The sequence below is a fragment of the Felis catus genome, chromosome E3, assembly GCF_018350175.1.
Source record: "Felis catus isolate Fca126 chromosome E3, F.catus_Fca126_mat1.0, whole genome shotgun sequence".
NCBI classification, from domain to species: domain Eukaryota; kingdom Metazoa; phylum Chordata; class Mammalia; order Carnivora; family Felidae; genus Felis; species Felis catus.
In genome coordinates this window covers 10,917,843-10,935,978 of record NC_058383.1, presented here as the reverse complement: position 1 = coordinate 10,935,978, position 18,136 = coordinate 10,917,843, and the positions used below count along the sequence as shown (strand labels likewise).

Below are 18,136 nucleotides of genomic sequence, written 5' to 3'. Positions count from 1 at the left end.
TTCAAGACTGCAAAAATCAGGAACTTTTCTAACTCAATGCTTTGTACAAAAAACCCAGCCAGATCTGGATCAATTAAAACAGAAAAATTTCAAAAGTGGCTAAAATATCTACCACTAGGATACTGTCCATGGAAGACAGAATTCAGACAATTCAGGACAGATAATGGTACTGAATTCTGTAATTGTTTATCAGGCTTAAGTAACAAAACAAAACACAACAAAACAAGGAATACTTTGACCAAGAGTAAAATCTTGAATCTTTTCAAATAGCTGAATCTTTCATTCAAACTTCTTCAATTATTGACTTCGACCCTTCAATACAGTGTGGGGGGTGCCTGGCTGGCTCAGTTGGTAGAGCACGTCACTCTTAACCTTAGGTTCGTGAGTTCAAGCCCCTTGCTGGGTGCACTACACACAAGACGAGTATGATATGTTAAAAAAATGCCGTGTGACTTTCCATTATCATGAACGGTCTTTTTCTGGACCAGTATTTAAGATGATCTCTTCCTTGGTTTTTTGGTATCAGTTCCAGTTGTGTCCATTCTCTGAGATCTAGTCACACAGGTTATTATTTGCATATGAGGTAAAATGCAAATTTACCAACTCATTTTATTTAGAAACCTTAAAGTCAAGTTTTGACAAAATTTGACAAAAGCACCATCATAATCTAAAATATATAAACTAACAAAAACGTCTTCAGTGAGAAGTATAAAATAACTTCAAGTACCATTTAATTCTAAGGAAAAAGTAAAATGGGACCTCAGACTTTTAAAAACATAAATTGTTAGGGCTCCTGGGTGGCTCACTCGGTTGAGTGACCTACTCTTGATTTCAGCTCAGGTCATGATCCCAGGGTCATGGGATGGAGCCCTGAATAAGGCTCTGCACTGAACATGAAGCCTGCTTGAGATTCATTCTCTCTCCTGCCTCTCTCTCTCTCTCTTTCTCTCTCTAAAATAAATAAATAAAATAAATGAACTGTTGGGATGCCTGACTGGTTCAGCTAGTGGAGCATGTGACTCTTCACTCAAGGTTGTGTGTTTGAGTCCTACATTGGGTATAGAAATTATTTAAAAACCAAATCTTTAAGTATAGTTATTTATAAGTTTCTTCAAAATGATGAGAACTAAAAGTTAAAATTCATCATCTGGGATGTTGCACATTTTGCCAAACATGGTCCCTAAAATAAATGGAAAGGATCTAATAGTTTGATCAGCCATCTTTATCCTTAACAAGATTTAGCTGCATGAAGATTAACTTGGGTTATCATATAATACTGTATTCTGACAATCTTCTAGGCTGCCTAAGTCTTTCTACCTTTGCAATTGATGATACTTAATACCTTCACGTTCTACCTATAATTACTAACAGCTAAAATATCTGTTTTTCAGGAGAAGAAACATTCATCCCTAAAATGTCAGTATGCATTGACTACAATCAGTTTGGACTGCAGACACAGAATTTGTGTCTCAAAGTTTTCTCAACACGCTATCACTCGTTCTAATTACATCTACTCGGTAGCTTCTACAGAAAACGTGTTTAAGGTAACTCACTGACCCTATTCATGTGTCTTCTGAAGGATACCAAAGGAATTAACTTGACGTGTTTATGACAAGGGGGGCATTTGCCTGACATATTTTACAAAGAACTTTATTTGTATTTAAAATTTTTTTATATGTTTTTACTTATTTTTGAGAGACAGAGACAGATCATGAGTGGGGAAGGGGCCGAGAGAGGAAGACACAGAATTCAAAGCAGGCTCCAGACTCAGCTGTCAGCACAGAGCCGGAGGTGGGTGGGGCTTGAACCCATGAACCCCAAGATCATGACCTGAGCCAAAGTCAGACGCTTAACTGACTGAGCCACCCAGGCACCCCAAGCAGAACTTCTTTTTAAAATCTAACAACAGGGGCGCCTGGGTGGCTCAGTCGGTTGAGCATCCGACTTTGGCTTGGGTCAGGATCTCACAGTTTGCAAGTTCGAGCCCCTTGTTGGGCTCTGTGGTGACAGCTGGAGCCTGGAGTCTGCTTTGGATTTTGTGTCTCCCTCTCTCTCTGCCCTTCCCATGCTCATGCTCTGCCTCTCTCTGTCTCTCAATAATAAATAAACGTTAAAAAAACATTCAGAGACCCCTAAAAAAATAAAATAAAATCTAAGAACAGCTTATACCTTGGAAAAACAAGGTAAACTGTTCAAGATTACAGAATTGTTAAGTAGAATCTAATCAAGATCTGACTTAATTCTCCATGCTCTTTCAAACCACACCACCTACTATAAAATTTAATCTGACTTTTAACGTTCCCCAAATGCCACTATTCACAGTATTTAAATTCCAGAAAAACATTTAGTTTTCAAAGACTTGGACAAAATAAAAATTCCCAGCCTCTAGAGAAAAAGTTTATCCTCAATTCTAACGAGAGAGTTTCATTATCCCAAATTATTTCCACACAAAATACTTATTAACAAAGCCAAGCCTGGCACACACCAAGTGATCAAAGTTAACAACTAGTCAGGGAATAGACAGACATCATGTGCCAACCAACAGAACTTACTAGAACTGTGATACTCCCGCCTAAATGCATGGACAAACTCAAATTGAGGGACATTCTGTAAAATGACTACCCTGTAACCTTCAAAAAGTTCAAGAGTACGGAATTCAAAGACTGAGAAACTGTTCTAAAAAGTGAGGTGTACTAGAGGGACAAGACACCTGGGTGAAAATGTTATCCTGGATCAGACCCTTTTGCTACAAAGTAACATCTGGCAAAACCTGAATGAGGTTTCTGGGTAACAGGTGTGTGGGAAATTTCTGTTTGCTGCTCCTGTAACTATTTTGCAAGTTTACAAGCGTTCCAAAATAATTTTTAAAGCACTAAGTACCTATGTGCCAACAAAGAAGCTAATTAAAATTTCTCTACTTTTGCCTTATTTCATGGGTGTTAAAGTCTTGCTGTTTTTGCTATCAAAGGTAAGCAGAATGTTAGAACTGGGAGAAAGGCAAAGGATGTTAAATAGTAACTTATTGATTACAATTTGTCTCTATTAGCTTCAATAAAACTGGAAATGGGCTGTTTTTCTCTCTGTTTACATTTGAAAGAGGGGAGCCCAGAAGTGAAAGCACATACACACACTTCACTTCAAAGGTTACCAAATTTCTCTACAGACTGCACATCAACTGGTAAACCGGGGGTCTTTTAGTTTGGACGGTATTTGCCACTGACCGTACTTCTGTCAATGGGTAGGTGGGGGGAGCCTCGCACCCCAGCACCAACACAGTGGTATCCTGCATAGTGAGCACTCTTCACACGTGCTTAATTCAACAGTGAACACTGGGCTCCTGGCTGGTGTTTTCTCCCAATACTAGAACTTAGTCCCACTGCATGCTATCAAATAGTAGATCACTGGATAGAATGCATGTCAGAATATGTAATCGATAATGTGACCCCAGGTATGCATACGTGATTTTCAACCTTGTAGCTATCTTCTTTACTAACAGTTAAGTAAAATTACTAGTTTATCACTAGTATCTTCCCTATACTTTTTTTTTTTTTTTTTGAGAGAGAGAGAGAGAGAGAGAGAGAGAGAGCGTGCGCGCACGCGCATGAGCGTGAGCAAGAGAGGAGCAGAGACAGAGAAAGAGACACAGAATCGGAAGCAGGCTTCAGGCTCTGAGCTGTCGGCACAGAACCCAATGGGGGGCTCCAGCTCACGAGCTTGTAAGATCATGACCTGAGCCGAAGTTGGACGCTTAACCGACTGCACCACCCAGGAGCCCCTCATTACCTATACTTTATAAACGTTATTATCAGAACTGGAAATTAGTATACCGTGGTGGTTAAGCGTGGGCTCTGAATCCAACTACTTAAGTTTATACTAAAACAATCCCTTAGGGGGCGCCTGGGTGGCTCAGTCGGTTAAGCATCTGACTCTTGACTGGGCTCAGGTCATGATCTTGCTGTTAGTGGGATGGAGCCCCGCGTAGGGCTCTGCATGCGGAGCCTGCTTGGGATTCTCTCTCTCTACCATTCTCCTGCTCATGCCTGTGCGTGCTCTCTCTCAATGGATAAATAAACTTAAAAAACAAAAAACAAAAAACAAAAACAAAACATTATCCCTTGTGGTGCCTGGCTGGGTCAGCTGGTAGAGCATACAACTCTTGATATGGGGGTTGGGAGTTCAAACGCCCATGCTGGACGTAGAGATTACTTAAAAATCTTTAAAAAACAAAAATCAAAAAACCTGTCCCTCACTATGGGTTGTTTTGGATTAGTTAGCATCCCCACAACCTCATTTTCCTCAACTTTCAAATGGGAGTCCTAATAAAGCCTGCCTACCTTGGGACACAGGATTGATTGCTCTGACAAGTGCCCTGATTCAGGTAGGGCTTAGAATAGCAAACACATAAAAAACACTTAAAAAATGTTACTAGTGACTGGTATTCTTGCCCAACTCTCTTACTGCCCCTCAAATTTTGAAACATCCCAGAGAGCTTGTTACTTTTAATATTTTTTTAAAGATTTTAAGTAATTTCCACACCCAACATGGGGCTTGATTTACAACCCCGAAATGAAGAGTTACATGCTTCACTGACTGAGCCAGCCAGGCGCCCCAAGCTTGCTACTTTTAAATTTGCAATTTGCAATTACCGGACTGGTTTAATATTAGTCCTCCTAATAAATCAAAATCTGTCCCTGTGGCACCTTCCTCCTGGAAGAGCCTTATTCTACAAAAAGGCCCTTTCAATGCACTGTGCTCCTCCAACACTCTCATCTCAGAATGAGCATCCCCAGTCTGCCCTGTGTGCTTTAGTCCTAACATCTTTTTACCTTTACCACACCATCCTCAAAATATTCCCATTTGTCCAGGCCATGCCCCAGAATTGGACATAACATTCTGGGTAAGATCAGTTCATCAGACTCTACACTACGACCTGCAACTCCCAGAATTTCCTTATTCCTTGCCTATTACCACGGAGAAATATTTTAATTCACATTTCTAAGAGCTTATCTCCACAGGCTTAATAGGTATTTTCCAAAGAGAAGAAAATTAGGTTAGCGCTTCATTCAAAGGTTCCATTTTACAAATATTTAATAACGGAATGTAAAATCATAACTTATATCGTTAACATATATACTTAACATATATACTTCAGCAGACAAAAGAAACAGAGCCAAAGACCCATTTTAGTTCACTTAACTTCCATTAAATGTTAGAAATTCTATGTGATGGCAAGGGCTTCGAAATAAAATTAGAAATCCCTAAGACAAACCTTTGTTCAGATTTGATTTTTAAGTCAAGGCTTTTAAGTTTGTATAGTAGGCTCTGCTTACATTTTAAAATGTAAGTGCATGGAGCCCACGACCCTGAGATCAAGACCTGAGCTGAGATCACGGAGTTTGACGCTTAACTTACTGAGCCACCCAGGTGCCCCTGAAAGGTTAGGATCTGAAATGATCTGTAACTGTGTTATACATATACTTAAAACTTGACACCCTTTTCCACCATGTTTCAAAAACATGTTGAGATACCTAACAAAAATAGCTACATTTTATTTTTTTTAAAAACCCAGGTAAGGGGTGCCCGGGTGGATCAGCCCATTAAGTGCTGGACTCATGATCATGTGGTCATGGAATCGAGTCCCTTTTGGGCTCCGTGCTGCGAGTGGAGCCTACTTAAGATTCTCTCTCTCCCTCTACCCCTCTTCTCCACTCATTCTCTCTCTCTCTCTCAAAACATTTTAAAAAGCCAGGTAAAAGGAAGAATGGCAAATTAATAAAACGAAACTGGGGAAAGAAGGTCTGCCCAAGTGAGGGATCCCACGTTCAGTCCTCAGCCTCAGGGTAGCCAAAGCAAGGGTCTTGAAAAACAAAAAATCTTACCAGCTATTCAGGAAGATCTGTAACTTTTCTTGGTACTACAGTTTGAGAGAAATTGTTTGCAAATGTAGAAGTTATCCTTTGAAACTGATAGTCCTTTAAAAAGCAGCAGCTTACTCTGCCAATACACAAACAATGTATCCCTTTGACCTTACCACAAGCTTAAAAATCATTTAGTACTGGAAAAGCTGGATCACTTGTTCTTTTTCTAACTTTGTATAAATGGGAAGAGGAAATGAAAATCAAGTAACTATGATCTAAAAAGCCCATCTTTTTTTAGTATACTGCTCACAGATGTTAGGCAACAGAGCACAGCATTTATGAACGCCAATTCTGGAATGACACCCAAGTTCTGAATTCAAGTTCTATCTACTAGAGAATGACTGACCTTGGGATTCTTCAACCCCAAACTTACTAGTCTTGAAAATGACAAGAATAGGTGTACCTACCTTACACACTTATCAGAACGTAAATTAAGTACTTGACAGTGTTTCACACAAGCGTTCAGTAAATTAACCATTCAAAAATTTAAATTTTATTAGTTACTTGCAAAACACACATTTATGTATCTATTTACATACAAACTCTCCAAATCCAAGTCTGATAAAATGAAAATTTCCCAACTAATTGCTTTAATTACTACTAAATAAAATAACCTATTGTCTGATAGGGCAGGAAAACTAATAGAAAGTGTCAAAATAAGTCACTGCTTTTGTTCCCCCATTTATTTTTATTTACTTGTTTTTCCCAACTTCATTGAGGTATAACTGACATATAACATTGTGTAAGTTTAAGGTATAAATAAATCATCGCTCTGAAATGCTTTTAAAGCATCCATGTGTCAGCATGAAAAGTTGTTTACATCAAATGTAGTCCTCAAAAATTATGTTTTAGGGGCACCTGGATGGCTGTTGGGTGGTTAAGCGTTCGACTTTGGTCAGGTCATGATCTCAGAGTTCGTGGTTTCGAGCCTCACGTCAAGCTCTGTGCTGACAGCTCAGAGCCTGGAGCTTGCTTTGGATTCTGTGTCTCTGTCTCTCTCTCTCTCTCTCTGCCCCTCCCTTGCTTGCGCTGTCTCTCAAAATTAAAAAAACAGTAAAAATTTTTTTTTAAATAGGTTTTAGATTTAAGTTAAAAAAGTCACCTTACTCCAAATACCTAAAACAAAGAAACTAGACTGAATATACACACTGAACTAAAGAGTCTTTACCCTGAAGCTCTCAACAATATAATTTGCCTAGACCAGTATTTTCCAAGAAATAGATTGTCCTGCGGCTTCACAGAATAGCTTACACACCCAGAAGGCCCTCAATATGTTGGGTAAGTGAATAAATAAGTACTGTTCCAAAAGCAATAAGGGATCTCTTCTTTTCCAAAGCTTAAAATACAGCAGATGAATAGTGAATAGCTCACTCATTTTGCTAGTATAAGAAAACTGTTTTTCCTAAGATAAGGCTATAAATAAAGAAAATTATGAAATAAGTAGACTCAGAAAGTGAATATCTAGTTAAGTGACTACCGCACTGTTTCCCAACACACCCAAGAAAAATTATTCTAAAAGCTCTGCAGAAGCAAACAAGACGACAAAAATACAGAATCAGAAAATAATTTTTAACTTACTATAAAAAAACCACTGAGCTAAGGACTATGTGTGCAAATAGAATCAAAACTCACACAGCTATTCTCAAAAGTATGAGACCCATACAATCAGACATCTTCACAGGTTCTAACCAGGGCTCATTTTAACCAAATACCCTAAATTGGATCAAACTCTTCACTACTCCCTACTTCTACAACTATACTATGAGATATTCACGCACAGTAGTTTCTTTGCCATACCATAAAAACAAAAACTTCAAAAATCCAAAAACCACTGTAAGGATTTAAAAAGGAAGTAAATCCTGACACGCCCTTCAACATGGACGAACCTTGAAGACATTATGCTAAGTGAAGAAAAACAGAAAAAGACAAATACTTTATGATTCCACCTAGATGAAGTCCCTAAAATCCTCAAAATCACCCACAGAAAGCAGAGCGGTGGGTTCAAGGGGATGGGGTGAGGCGGAAAATGGGGATTATTATTTAATGGGCAGATTCAGGGGCGCCTGGGTGGCTCAGTCAGTTGGGCGTCCGACTTCGGCTCAGGTCATGATCTCGCGGTCCATGAGTTCAAGCCCCGCATCGGGCTCTGTGCTGACAGCTGGGAGACTGGAGCCTGTTTCAGATTCTGTGTCTCCCTCTCTCTCTGACCTTCCCCCATTCATGCTCTGTCTCTCTCTGTCTCAAAAATGAATAAACGTTAAAAAAAAAAAAAATTTAATGGGCAGATTCAGGCTAAGAAGATGAAAGCGTCCTGGAGATGTGATAGTTGTAAAAAGTGATTGTACTGAATGTCTCCACTGTATGTTTAAAAATGGTTAGAATAGGATGCTGGGGAGCCTGGGTGGCTCAGTCCGTTAAGCATCCAACTTCCTCAGGTCATGATCTCACGGTTCGTGAGTTCAAGCCCCCCATCGGGCTCTGTGCTGACAGCTAAGAGACTGAAGCCTGTTTGAGATTCTGTCTGCCTCTCTCTGCCCCTCCCCTGTTCATGCTCTAGTCTGTCTGTCTGTCTCTCTTTATCAAATAAAATAAAATATCAAATAAAATATCAAATAAACATTAAAAATTTTTCTTCAAAACATGGGTGCCTGGCTCCTTCACTTGGTACAGCATGTGACTCTTGATCTCAGGGTCATAAGTTCGAGTCCCACTTTGGACATGGAGCCTACTTAAAAAAGTTTAATAAAAATAAAAACGGTTAAAATGATTACTGATGTGATTTCTCTGTAGTACCTTTATTGAAAACATTATGTAGCTATCATAATAAATAATACACTACAAATAAATAAGTAGTATAGGGCATGTGGGTGGCTCGGTGGGTTAAGCATCCCACTCTTGATTTCAGCTCACGTCATGATCTCATGGTTCCTGAGCTAGAGCCCCATGTCGCACTCTGCGCTGGCAGCACAGAACCTGCTTGGGATTCTCTCTCCCTCTCTCGCTCTCTGCCCCTCCCCCACTTGCTCTCTCTCATTCTCTCTCTAAAATAAATAAACTTAAATAAAACAGGGACAATAAAAATAAACAATATAAATGAAAAAACGGTCAAGTTCTGTGGTGTATGTATATTTCACAACTCTTTTTTAAGATCACTGTAAGGAACCACTTGAAAGAAAGAGGTGCTCATGTTAGAAATGGTAGTCCCAAATTTATTCTTTACAAAGGGAGCAAATGCATTTTACATAAACGCATTTATTCGATACTATTGGGAGATCTGTTCAGATCCATCCTTCTCCAAAAAAAAAGCATCGACAAGAAAAACAATGACCCAGCAATTCCACTCTTAAGTATTTATATACAAAAGATTTGAAAACAGGAGTCAAAATGTACTGGGGAACCAATGTCCATAGCTGCATATTCATAACAGCCAAAAGTTAGAAACAATCTAAATGTCCATCAACAGATGAATGTATACATAAAATGTGGTGTATTATATAATGAAACATTATTCAGCCATAAAAAGAAATAAAGATCTGACACCTGCTACAACACAGATGAACCTTGAAAACACTTTGCTACATGAAATAAACCAGATACAAAATGACAAATGTTCTATGATTCCACTTACAAGAGATATGTAAAACAGGCAAGGGGCACCTGACCGGCTCAGTCAGTAGAGCAAGACTCTTAACTAGGGGTCGAGAGTTCAAGCCCCACGCTGGGCATAGAGCCTACTTAGAAGTGAACAAGTAAAAGAATAAAATAGGCAAATTCAGACAGAAAAAGTATATTTGAGGTTCCCAGAGACTGGGAGAGAGGACAAATGGTGAGTTATTACTTAATGGGTACAGAGTTTCTATTTGGGGTGACAAGGAAAATGTTAGAGATAGTGGTGATGACGGTACAACATTGTGAATGTAATTAATGCCAAAGAATAAAAAATGTTTAAAAAAAAAAAAAAAGAAAAAGCAGGAGGAAGAAGTGAAGCTAACGGATTTCCTTGTAACTGTTCAGACAATTTTCAAATGAATTCCAGAACCAGGGTTAATTTCTATTTCCTTACTTACAAAGTGGGCACAGGGAGATCGAGCCCCGAGTTGGGCTCTGCACTGATAGCTAGAAGAAGCCTGCTCGCGTTTCTCTTCCCTTCTCTCTGCCCCTCCCCCACTCACTCTTGCTCTCAAAATAAATAACCATTAAAAGTAATAATAATAATAATAAGCAAAGTGGGCATAATACATGCTGTCATCCTTCTCTGTCAAATTATCAATGAAATAATTTAAGTGTCTGGGGCCTGGCCACAAATAGGATAGCTAAGCTTTTCTTACCTCCTTTAACTGCCCTGTAAAGGCAAGAAATTACAAATACCTTTCAGTTCCTTTACTAGTTTTCTATCTCAAATACATCAACATCACCAGCAGGAAAAGAAGACACTACCTCTAAAACTTATAAGGGCTAAAGACAGTAAATGGGTGCAGTGAACTTACGTGTTAAGTAAGCAATTCTAGAAGGTTATTTTTCAATTCAAATTCAGTATTCACAGGGTAGACATGTTTAGTCTCCATAATACAAATTTACAGATTCTGGGCTCATTTTAACTAGATACCCTAAATAAGACCAAACTCTTCAATACTCTCTGCTTGTAGAATTATACTGTAATATAATCATACAGTACTTTAAGGGGGGAAAAAAAAACACAATTTCCTTTGCCATCCCACAAAAACAAAACAACAGTCCCAGGGGAAAATCCCAAGAAGTCCTTGCCTTTCCAGAGCTTCTATTCTCCAATTTGGGAAGATAAATCTTGTAGTTAGTATTACTGGGACAATTTTTATTTTCTTTTTAAAAAATTTTTTTAATGTTTATTTATATGAGAGGGAGGCAGAACGTGAGCAGGAGAGGGTCAGAGAGAGAGGGAGACACAGAATCCAAAGGAGGCTCCAGGCCTCTGTCAGCACAGAGCCCAATGTGGGGCTCAAACTCAGGGACCGTGAGATCACGACCTGAGCAGAAGTTGGACGCTTACCCGATTGAGCCACCCAGGTGCCCCTTTATTTCCTTAGAAAATTCCATTTCTCTTGGGGTGCCTGGGTGGCTCAGTTAATCATCCAACTCTTGATTTTGGCTCAGGTCACGATCTCACAACTGGTGGGCTCGAGTCCGGCCTAGAGTGAGCTCTTGGAGCCTGCTGGGGATTCTCTCCCTCTCTCTGTCCCTACCCTGCTCGTTTGTTTGCACATGTTCTCTCGCACTCCCTCTCAAAATAAAAAATAAACTTAAAAAACTTTTCAATTTCTCAAAAGTATTAAACATGGTGCTTTTATTGCTAATATTTACTGAATGCTTACTGTTGGCCAGATACAATGCCAGGCAGTTTTACCTCCCTCAATCTTCCCAACAATCTACAAGAGAAACAGGTTCTATCATTATCTTTCCTATTTCTTAAAAGAGGGAAACTGAACACAAAAATGTGAAGTGAATTGCTCAAGGTAATAATCAGAAGTAGCACAGGCCAGGAGTTGAATCCAGGCAGTCTGATTTCGGAACCTGTGTCTATAGCCACACTGAGCCATCGTCCTTCATCTCTTGCAATTTATAAATTCATTTTGTTTCTCAAGTTACATTGTAAACAGACTAATTCTTTAAAAATCCTCTATAGTTTTCAACCAAGTTACAACCAAGGTACAATGAGTCAATTCTCCCATCAACTCTGAAAATTCCTGACTATCTAGAACTTTCTCTTACTTTCCCACTAGGCCAAAGTGGAAAAAAAGCCGTGCCAGCAAGAAAACAGAAACAAGCCAGGGGTAGGAAGGCAAGGACTGTAGAAACAAAGAGAAAGAAAGAAAACAAAACCAGGAAAACTGCAGTGGGAGAGCTCCAGCAAACTACAGACAAGAGAGAAGAAAACAGTACAGGGCAAATGAGAAAAAATGGAAACTTGAGTATCAAGATACTACCTTCAGCACTCATGATGACTTGGCCGCATCATTTTTCCAGTGTACATCTGACTTCTTAGCTGTATTTCCCAGACAGGTCCCTCAGGCTACATACTGGTTAAGTGAATATACTGCATGTTATTTTAACAGCATTGACTACAAGGAATCTCAACTCTACAATTATAACCAACTGACTGATTGCATTTCCCATTTTCTTTCAGTTAGTAACAATGAATAAGCTTAACCGGAATGAAAGTATACAACTTTTATAAAGAAAAGTGCTACCGGTGATTAGGAGATTGCTAGTGATAAAATTCTTGGCCATTCTCTTTAGGGTAAATTGTCCTCTAATGTATTTCTAAAAAGTGAAATGCTGTTCTCAGAATATTACTTCTCAAACAACTCTTCACAAAATACTTTCCCTCAGACATACCTAAAAATCACTGGATCAGCATCTGTTTCAGCTAGTGGTTAAAACAATTTCATGTTAATGATACCACAGCAGTTATGAGGAGAACTGCAATATTTACACTCATGTTTTCAAGGAAGAATGAAACCACGGTAGAACTGAATTAGGTGTGGAATGCAATGTACAAGCTAGTCAGCAATAATAACAGGAAAGGTTAAGTGTTTAGTGATTTGTCAGTGTTTTATTTACAGCTCTCTAATAACAACCTGGAGAAGGGCCATGGTCTTTTCTATTTTGTTTTGGAACACACGAGCAATCTATGGATCATCAAAAATGGCAGAACATAACTGTAAACCGATCCCATTCCTTCTACCTAATTTGAGTTACTTTCTTCCAAAAGGAAATCCATTATAATAAAGGAAAAATCTTCCTTTCAAGACTTGTGCTCCAAGAAAACACCAGAAACCTACATTTTAAGGACAGTCTTTGCAGTCATTATTAAAAGGGAAACAAACTGGCATGCCAGGCTGCTCAGTCAGTGGAGCAAGTGACTCTTGATCTCAAGGTCCTCAGTTCAAGCCCCAGGTTGGGCACGGAGCTTACAAAAAAAAAAAAAAAAAAAAAAGTAAACCAAATCACTGGAGGTACCCGGGGCTTGGAAGGAGTGGGGTGGGGGGAGATTCTGGGCTACAGGTGCTCAGCACCTCCCCCATCTAAATGTCAAGTTCAGGCCTATCACACTCCTTTCTGGCTCCCAGACTTTAGACTCTGTGGTGGAGATGGGATGCCTCAGCCATCTCTGGGAGAAGATAATAAATGCCAGTGCCATAAATAAATTGATAAATGACTGAGTGGGGGGGAAAAAAAAAGCTAAGATTATTTAGTCTTCTAATTTTATCCTATACTTAAATCCGTGGCTCCTTTTAAAACCGGAGACTCATTAAACTTTTAATTTCGTAATCATAGCTAACAAAAATTCTCAACTCTCAATCAGCTTTCCAAGCAATCGACAGTAAGCAGTCTGAATTATTTTTGGTTCTTTAAGACGCAGTTTTAAAGTAATGAAAAGCTTTAATGAGAATCTAGAACCATTTCCCACACTTACAACTTAATTTTGCACCGCGGTGAATGGCTCTCAAAGTGCCGCGGTGGGGCGGCCTGGGAACTAGTTAGAAAGGCGAACGCCCGGGCCCCACCCCAGACCTGCAGAATCGGAATGTCTGGGGTGCGGCCGGGCAAAGTGTTTTAACAAGCCCTCCAGGGGTTGCTGATGCTCCAGACTTTGAAAGCCACTGGCTTAGGGGTTACGAGTCATACTGCCTAGGTTCAAATCTTGGAGTCAAGGTTGACTTGCTGAGTTCCGCTTCTCCAGACTTGTTCCTCATCTACACAGGGGAATTACGGGGCTGTTTTGAAGATTAAATAAGAAAATACGCGTTAAGCGCTTAAGAGCGATGCCGGGCACTTAAGAAACATTCAAATGTTAGCTATTCTTACTACTGTATACAAGGCTCTTGGGCGGGGAGTACACTTCGAGGGAGACAAAGGCGGAAAAAGCTTAATCCCTAGCCCTCCTACCTACCCCTACCTACCGACTAGTACACAAGACAACCAAACACACTCCTTGGGTAAATAAAAGATGCCCTCCTAGGGGCAAACAAGTTGATTGGGACCCCGTACGAACAAATTCTGACCGAACAACGCAAGAAGCGGATCTTGCCTATAAGCAAGAAGGGAGAGCCTGAAGGGAAGAAAAAGTCCTTCCGGCCGAAAAGTGTGAGCCAAGGTCCAAACAAGTAGGCAAAAGGAAAGAAGCGCCAGGCAGAACTCGGGCTGAAGAACTGACAAAACACACAGTCGCAGGAGTAAATGTCACAGTCGTAGGCCTTAGTCTCGGGAGAAGGCTCGGCCTCCTCGGGACACTCTAATGCACCCACATTCGCAAACTAACTTCCCCCTTTTGTTTCCTGAACACCCAAAGACTACTTTTCTGCATGGCCTATCAAGCCATTGTCTGCGAGAGGTGAGAAGTCTGCACGGAGCCACCCCATCAGCAGGAGCGAGCACTGCTCCAACAGTGGAAGTAGACCTCTGAACATTCTCAGCAGCAAAAAAGAAAACGAAACAAAACAAAACCCAACTTGCTTTATTAAAGGGCAAAACTTGGGTAAAAGTGGAGGGAGGGAGAGAGAAGGGAAAGAGGACAGTTTTTTATCTTCTTCCCTCCCCGAAACCCCGTCTGGGTGCTGGCGGGATCCAGACGGCTTATTTTCATGGCCTGAAGGCTGAGGTTTTCCTTCCGGTCATTGTGTTTATTTCCCCCAAAGAACCGGGCCCGCGGGGCCGGCGCGCCGGCCGGGCCCGGGACAAAGCCCACTCCGGGCTCCACCTGGGCGCGGGCAGGGGCGGGGAGGGGCAGGGGCGGGGAGGGGCGGCGCTCCCGGGCCCGCCGGCCCGCCGGCCGCAGTTACCAGGCAGCGCGGCGGCGCCGCCCCGGCCGCCCGCCGGCCAATCCGGCGCGTCTGCTGCCCGGGCGCACGAGCCCCGGAGACACCAGGCCGAGCGCGACCCCACGGCTCGGGCCTGGCACCGCGCGCGCACCCGCACCGCCCGAGATGGCCAATCAGCGGCCGGGCATGCGCAGCCCGCAGGCTCGCTCGCGCGCGGGCCTCACGCGTGAGGCCCCCCCACGCAGCGCCAGCGCGCGCGCCCCTCCCCCACGCGCACCCAGGCGCGCGCGTGCAACTGTCGTCCCCCGCGACCGCGTCTGCTCCTGCCCCACCCCCACGCCGGCTGGCCGGGTGGTTGGGGGGGGGGTGGTTGGGTACCCCCACACTGCCGCCGACGACCCCCAGACCCCAGTGTGTGCAGGCCCCGGAGGGGGCGCGTCTCAAATAAAGGCCCTACTCGCGATGGCAACCGGGGCGGGGGACGGGGGATGAGGCGACAGGGACTCACCCGAGTGCAGCCGCCTCCAGGCAGCGCCGGGGCCGGGGGAGCAGAAGGGAAGCGAGTGTGGGCCGCGCGAGAGCTGCAGCCGCGGCGGAGCAGCTTCAGGCTGAGGCGAGTTGGCGAGCGGGCAGGAGGTGAGAGGGCGAGGGGCCCGGGCGTCTCGGCCGAGCTCCTGTCACCGCCGCATGGCCGCCCCGGCAGGGCCTCGCTCAGCACCTAGATCCGATCACAGGGGACCGAGGGAGAGGCCGGGATAACCGCGGCAGGCGGGCGGCCTCAGCTAGAGAGCGCGTGCGGGGAAGCGGGGGGGCGATCGGTGGCCCCTTTTCTCTGCTCTCCGAGCTTCTCTCTCACCCTCCTCCTCCTCCTTTTTTTTTTTTTTTTTTTTGTTCCTCGAAGGCGCGCTGCGCGTGCGCACCCGCAGCGCCGCCCAGCGGGAGTTGTAGTTTCTGATCGGTCCCCACCAACGCGACGGCGGGGGCGGTGGACTACGACTCCCAGGAAGCCTCGCGCGGGCGAGCCCCGAACCCGAGGACGCGGCGAGCGCGGCGCCCGGCCCTCTCCGGCAAGGACTGTCAATGGAGGCGCGGGTGGTGGGAGCAAGAACATGGCTGCACCTGGGGCCTGCGCGGCCGCCTGGGTGGGGGAGGGGAGCCGGGGCACGGGGGCGCAAATCTAGGCCGGGGGTAGCCCCCGCCCCCTCACTGCCCCGATGCAGCCGGCCTCAGCCACCGTCCAGGACTCGCACCCACTCTTGCACCCCAGATTCCCTGCCGATTGCGAGGCCGGAACTCGGCAGAGGCCGGGGAGCCCCAGCCGGCCTGCCGCTCTCCGTGCTCCGCCAAGGGACTTCCTCCGCGCTGCACCACCCTTCGGGACACAAAGAACTTCTGTTAGTTTTGAAAAGCTTGCCTCAAAAGCGTCCGAAAGAGACTGTTGCCCCAACTTTGGACGGGCGACGGGAGGGGACGCTCCTGTTTTTATTTACCGCCCCTCACCCCAGGCTTGCTTTCCTCACGCCCCCTCACTCAACATTTAGAAGGAAAGTTGAGGGAAAGCCACCGAGTGAGAGCAGAAAACCTGCCGTGTAGCCCGTTTTGTTCTGTCAACCGCGAAGAAAGGTTACCGAAACCTCCCCCCCCCCGCGACTAATTCTCTTGCTTCTCAACTTGAGCTCTCGAATTTCGAAAAGGATGAGACATTGCTGTTCGCCTAAGCGAAACTCCAAAGTTTACCAAACTCGAGCCCCGAGGGCTTAGACAGTTCTGTAAAGCACAAGATCGAGTGATTTTGCGATTTTTACCCCCCAGCGGAGATGGGGGGGACCACGCCGGCCATCCTCCCCCTCCCCCTCCCCCTCCTCCTCGGTAGGTGGCGACCACGGCGCTTTTTCCAGCCTTTGTCGCTGGAAAGAAAACTTTCCGAGCAGCCAGGCTTTTGATGTAGGTCCAAGACCTTCCCTTTGACTCTTCGTTCCAGATTGGCGTTCCCCATCTTTCTTGCAATAGACCGCACCCATAAGGCAGCCGAATCTAGAATTTCCATGCTGGGATTCTTTAAGATAGAGGGAGCCTTTAAAGATCCCTGCAGAAGCGGTCCGATTGCAGATTTCCACATTTTTACGATTTCCCCTGCAACGTTTTTACAGGCATTTTGTCCCCGCCTAACCCGATTGTGACTCTCCTTTGTCGACTCTCTCCAAAGCGTTCATTTCGTTTTCATGAAAAGTTTTCTTTTTGCACTCGTATTTCATTAACATACTGGACTATTAAATTCCGTATTCCCAGTAGCACGTAAAAGTGACATCTATGTAAGGAACAAACCAAATTTTGAGAAAGTCTGCAATTGAGCTGATGGGAGCAGTCAGCCTTCCAGGGACAAACATTCAGCCGCTGTGAGCACCGGTGAGTACGTTTTATGCGGCCGCAGTCTTAGGTGGTTTCCTGAGGACACTGGATGTTGAGGACAGTGAAGGAAGGATTCACTGGGTGAATCGCTGGTGTCATGAAGTAGCATTTGGGAGTGTTAGAAAGTGAGTTAGTTGGTAAGGCTAAAAAAAAAAAAAAAGTTCATTTGGCCAGGATCATGCCTGTCACCATTAAAAAGTTGTTTGGGAGATAGCCCCTCGCTTCTATGCATTTAACACTTCAGTGTGGAATTTTGAAACTGCTGCTACATGAACAACTCCCAACTTCTTTGAGGGTGAGGCAGTTCCTAAAAACTCTTAAATCCTGGGGCGCCTGGGTGGCTCAGTCGGTTGAGTGACCGACTTGGGCTCAGGTCATGATCTCACGGTTTGTGAGTTCGATCCCCGTATCGGGCTCTGTGCTGACAGCGCAGAACCTGGAGCCTGCTTCCGATTCTGTGTCTCCTTCTCTCTCTGCCCCTCCCCCACTCATGCTCTGTCTCTCTCTGTCTCAGAAATAAAAAGACATTAAAAAAAAAAAGATTTAAAAAATAAATAAATAAATACATACATACATAAAAATTCTTAAATCCTAAAACACTTTCTCAAGCGATAGCTAGCTTTGAATTGCCTCTAGATAGAAAGCTGGCCCTTTTGGGACAACAAACAGCATATGGAATGGTGTGTGGTTTGAAGGGTGTGTGGAGGCCAACTCGTTTTTCTTTTCTTTTCTTTTTTTTTAATCTGCCTACTGTTGTTGGGGGCTGTACCCCTCAAATTTCTGTCTTATAGTCACGGATACACTTTTATGGTCTTTCCGAAGGCCTGGCTCACCACCTTGGCAGTTACCATTACACTTGTTCCTTTTTGTTGGCCAGTCGGTCCCTCTCCTCGGGGACAGGTGCTGTGTTCATTGTGATCGTGGTGATGAGCCACTGAATACCATCTCAGCACCTCGAGTTGTTTTTCCATAGGATCAAATTGCTGGTTTGGGGGGGTTGTGCAGCAGATG

General features: G+C 43.7%; 1 protein-coding gene and 1 long non-coding RNA gene across 12 annotated transcripts in view; one reads left to right on the top strand and one right to left on the bottom strand.

Annotated features, from left to right (window-relative positions):
- Positions 1-15,573, bottom strand: part of GTF2I (general transcription factor IIi) — a 108,333-nt gene extending 92,760 nt beyond the window's left edge. For 4 of the 7 annotated variants that reach the window (XM_011290342.4, XM_011290343.4, XM_011290347.4 and 1 more), the window contains exon 1: positions 15,225-15,572. The gene's annotated coding sequence lies outside the window, so the exon portion shown is untranslated. Of the gene's footprint in view, positions 1-15,224 lie in introns of all 7 variants that reach the window. The other 3 variants (XM_011290345.4, XM_011290346.4, XM_011290344.4) reach the window with 2 other exon arrangements.
- Positions 15,574-15,700: 127 nt separating this feature from the next.
- The window catches only part of LOC102899356, a 53,529-nt gene continuing 51,093 nt past the window's right edge, over positions 15,701-18,136 (top strand). For all 5 annotated transcript variants that reach the window (XR_006590988.1, XR_006590990.1, XR_006590986.1 and 2 more), the window contains exon 1: positions 15,701-17,122. This is a non-coding gene — a long non-coding RNA (uncharacterized LOC102899356). The remainder of the gene's footprint in view (positions 17,123-18,136) is intronic.